The sequence below is a fragment of the Aegilops tauschii genome, chromosome 7, assembly GCF_002575655.3.
Source record: "Aegilops tauschii subsp. strangulata cultivar AL8/78 chromosome 7, Aet v6.0, whole genome shotgun sequence".
Taxonomy (NCBI): Eukaryota; Viridiplantae; Streptophyta; class Magnoliopsida; order Poales; family Poaceae; genus Aegilops; species Aegilops tauschii.
In genome coordinates this window covers 357,060,968-357,065,302 of record NC_053041.3, presented here as the reverse complement: position 1 = coordinate 357,065,302, position 4,335 = coordinate 357,060,968, and the positions used below count along the sequence as shown (strand labels likewise).

The 4,335-nt window shown below is 45.8% G+C and overlaps 1 long non-coding RNA gene across 1 annotated transcript; it reads right to left on the bottom strand.

The window, feature by feature from the left end:
* Window positions 1-569: 569 nt before the first annotated feature.
* LOC141028047 (uncharacterized) lies at window positions 570-3,670 on the bottom strand. Its single transcript, XR_012190233.1, has 2 exons — window positions 3,426-3,670; window positions 570-2,152 (listed from the first exon to the last, which is right to left on the bottom strand). It is a non-coding gene; the product is annotated as an uncharacterized lncRNA (long non-coding RNA).
* Window positions 3,671-4,335: the final 665 nt, after the last annotated feature.

The window sequence follows — 4,335 nt, the reverse complement described above, 5'->3', positions numbered from 1 at the left end:
ATGGCACGACACATCAACCAAGTATTTTCAGCTAGTCCTATTACGAGGCTACAGTTGAGCCCGTGATATTCATTCAAGTTTTTGCAAGCGTTTCAAACTACTCTTGTAAGCTGGCCTCTGTGTCGTCCGGGTAAGCACCCTAATGCCCCCCCCCCCCCGCGCAATTGAAGCTTATGCGTTATCCTGCCCCGTTTCTTCTGTTTCTTGGATATGAAAATTGTCCAGTTTCCAATTGATATTTGTTAAAGCCTAGAAGACGGCTTCGTCATTCAAGATTGGAGACGGGTCAACATCGGGGGCAAAGAGATGCTTACGCCGTTGTGGAGTTAAGTCATAGGAAATCAATGTTGGCGGCGGGATTCGCGTGTTATTGATATCATAAGCCGGTTGGTATTTCTTTAGTTCGATGTCAGCAACAAGCTGACTCGCCAGTACTCGAGATTCCTTCACATAGCGCTCATTGTAACACCCACGATACGGCGATATCTCCCACATGTCGAGGCACGACTTAGAGGCATAACCGCATGGTGGTTTTGTCGCAAGAAGGGTCATCTTCACACAATCCCATGTACTGAACAAGAATCGGATAAAGAGTTGGCTTACAATCGCCACTTCACACAATACATTAATTAAACATACATCAATCAGAGTACACACATAGTCCGGCTACGGACGATTACAAATGAAAAGGAAGACAACCCCAAATGCTAGATCCCCGGTCGTCCCAACTGGGCACCACTACTGATCATCAGGATACGAAACATAGTAACGACCAAGGTCCTCGTCGAACTCCCACTTGAGTTCGGTAGCATCACCTACGCTGGTATCACCGGCACCTGCAACTGTTTTGGTAGTATCTGTGAGTCACGAGGACTCAACAATCTCAAAACCTGCGAGATCAAGACTATTTAAGCTTATGGGTAGGAAAGGGGTAATGGGGTGGAGCTGCAGCAAGCACTAAACATATATGGTGGCTAACATACGCAAATAAGAGCGAGAAGAGAAGCAACGCAACGGTCGAGAAGCTAGAAGTGATCCTGAAACTACTTACGTTCATACATAACCCAAACCATGTTCACTTCTCGGACTCCGCCGAAAAGAGACCATCACGGCTACACACGCGGTTGATGTATTTTAATTAAGTCAAGTGTCAAGTTCTCTACAACTGGACATTAACAAATTCCCATCTGCCACATAACCGCGGGCACGGCTTTCAAAAGTTTATACCCTGTAGGTGTGTCCCAACTTAGCCCATCACAAGCTCTCACAATAAACGAAGGATATTCTTCTCCCGGAAAGACCCGATCAGTCTCGGAATCCCGGTTACAAGACATTTCAACAATGGCAAACAAGACCAGCAAGACCACCCGACTGTGCAGACAAATCCCAATAGGAGCTGCACATATCTCGTTCTCAGGGCACACCAAATGAGCACTCCGTAAAACTAAAACCAGCCCTCAAGTTTCCCTGAGGTGGCGCTGCAAAGGACTCTAGTTCGGACCAACACTCACAGGAGCACTGGCCCGGGGGGGGGGTAAATAAAGATGACCCTTGGGCTCGCGAAAATCCAAGGGAAAGTCTTAGGTGAGGCAAATCTAAAACCAAGGTTGGGCCTTGCTGGAGGAGTTTTAGTCAAAGTGAACTATGAAGGAGTCCCATAACCCAACCACGTAAGGAACGCAAAATCAAGGAACATAACACCGGTATGACGGAAACTAGGGCGGCAAGAGTGAAACAAAACAACAGGAAAAAGGCTGATCCTTCTACCCTTTACCAAGTATATAGATGCATTAATTAAATAAGAGATTTTGTGATATCCCAACATAACCATGCTCCAACATGGAGCAATCTTCAACTTCACCTGCAACTAACAATGCTATAAGAGGGGCTAAGCAAAAGCAGTAACATAGCCAAACAACGGTTTGATAGGAAGGAGGGTAAGAGGCTTGACATGGCAAAAATGGGAGGCATGATAAACAAGTGGTAGGTAGCGCGGCATAGCGATAGAACGAACAATTAGCAAGCAAAGATAGAAGTGATATCGAGGGTAATGTTCATCTTGCCTGAAATCCCGCTAGAAAGAAGAACGAGTCCACGAAGTAGATGAACCAACGTAGTGGAACGAAACCTCACAATCGCAACATAACCGGAACTATCAAGAAGAAGCATCACCGGAAAGAAGCAAACAACATGGTAAACAACCATCACATAAACATGGCATGATGCACAATCAAGTATGATGCATGTCCGGTTTAATGAGTCATGGCATGGCAAAGTGCACAAACAACACTACAAGTTAAGTGGAGCTCAATATGTAACGAGTTGCATATTGACGAAACCCCGCAACAATTATTTGGTTCTCTCCTGTTTAATCTACTCAACAATATTAAATGTTGTTAAACATGGCAACGGGTGAAGCATAATCAAACTACCTATCTAGGTAAGTTTAAATGAGGCCAGAATAACAAACAACAATTCCGGAAAATCCTCATGTGCAATTTACGAATTCGGTAGTGTTCTGCCCTAAAGCATATTTTAATATTGTTAAACATCAAAATAAAGTGCACCAAGTTAATCTATGCATTTTTCCAAGCAAGTTACACATATAAAACATTTAATTTGGAGCTACAGTTATTTAGTTATGAAATAAACCATTTTAACATGGCATTTATGCAAAATTGAAACAAGCAACATTTTAAACATCTTTAACATGGATGAAAGTTGCAGAAAATGAAAGTACAAGGAAAACTGAGCATTTTACATATATAATTTGTTTTAATCCGATGCATGGTTAATTAGTTATTAAATGCATGAACATGAGGGGTTTTCTGCAAAACTGTAAACTCCTGGATAATGTCTAAATTCGCTGGAACAGGAAAAAAATGACACGGGACGAATCTGAGCAGGAAGCCCAACAGGGTAAAGGCTGAGGGGCTGCTGAGCAAAGGTCTCGGGACATATCGGTGAGGTAGGCCGGCTGGCGCGGTCAACGCACAAGAAGCAGAGGCCTTGGCGCGGCCGTGATGCAGAGGACGCAAGGGTCGAGCTCGTTCCCGAGAAGAGGACGACGGTGGCGGACTTGACGCGATCCCGGCGACGCGGACGAGGTGAGGAGGAGCGGAGGCGGCCTGCACTGAGCCTTGGTGTTCGATCTGGAGCATGGAAGCAGAGGCGGGGCGAGGGACTTGGCGGGGCGACGGCTTCCTGCCGGCAACGTGCGCGGGTCTGGGCGGCTCGGGCGGAGGACGGGAAAGGGCAGGGCGGCACGAAGGCGGCAGAATTCGAGGCTGTGGCGACTCGACGGCGGCGCTGTAGCTTCAAGGCGTTGGAGCTCCCTATGGTGACAAATAGCAGCGACAGGCGGTTCAACAGCGGAGCAAGGAAAAACGGGGAAGAAGAGGAGCGCGAGGCAAGGGCGAGGTTACCGGCAGTGCCTGGATGAAGTCGGGGTCACCGGCGGGCGAGGGACGAGGCAGGGCACGGTTCCTGGTGGCCGGCGACGGCTGCTCCGTCGAGGCAGAGAAGATCGAGGCGGGATCGGGCTGCGGGGCACTCTGGTGGACCGGTGGGGATGAACTGGTGGCCTAGGGGCCATCAGATCTAGATCTGGCTGCTCCAGATCAAGGTGGAAGGTGGATGGCTGGATGAGGCTGTGTGTGTGGGCGGGTGCGAGGTGGAGAGCAGCGGCTGGATCGCTGGTGATCCCGAGGGGAATGGAGACAGCGGCGGCTGGACAGGGAGGATCCCTAGAAAATAGGGTTTGGTCTCAAGTGACCTAGGTGTCCCATATAATTTACCTATATATATATATATATATATATATATATATATATATATATATATATATATATATATATATATAGGACAATCATTTGGGACACCTAGGTGCCCAGGCTCCTTACCTAGATGTTGTTGGATCATACTTGATCTCGCTATTAAAATAGGTATAGACTTTGCATGCATATCCGCATTATTACTTTCCTATTTATTTGCATGACGGTATCGCTATGGAAAGTAATAAAGGTTGCCTAATTGATACATGTCATTAATTTCCATTCATGATAGTAAATTGCAATTAATTCTTTAGCATACTCATTGCCATGTATGGCATGTGCATAATAATTAATTAGGAAAATACCACACAACTTTTTTACATGCACATATTTTCATTAGGTATAATACCTATTAACTGGTATCACGGTCTAAAAAATGTTCACGTGGGTATCTCGGATACATATACCACTTATAAAATGTCTAACATTGATGGGTATATACAAAAAATCACATCGAGGTATGTATATTTATGTTTATATTCGCATCGAGGTATATTCACAT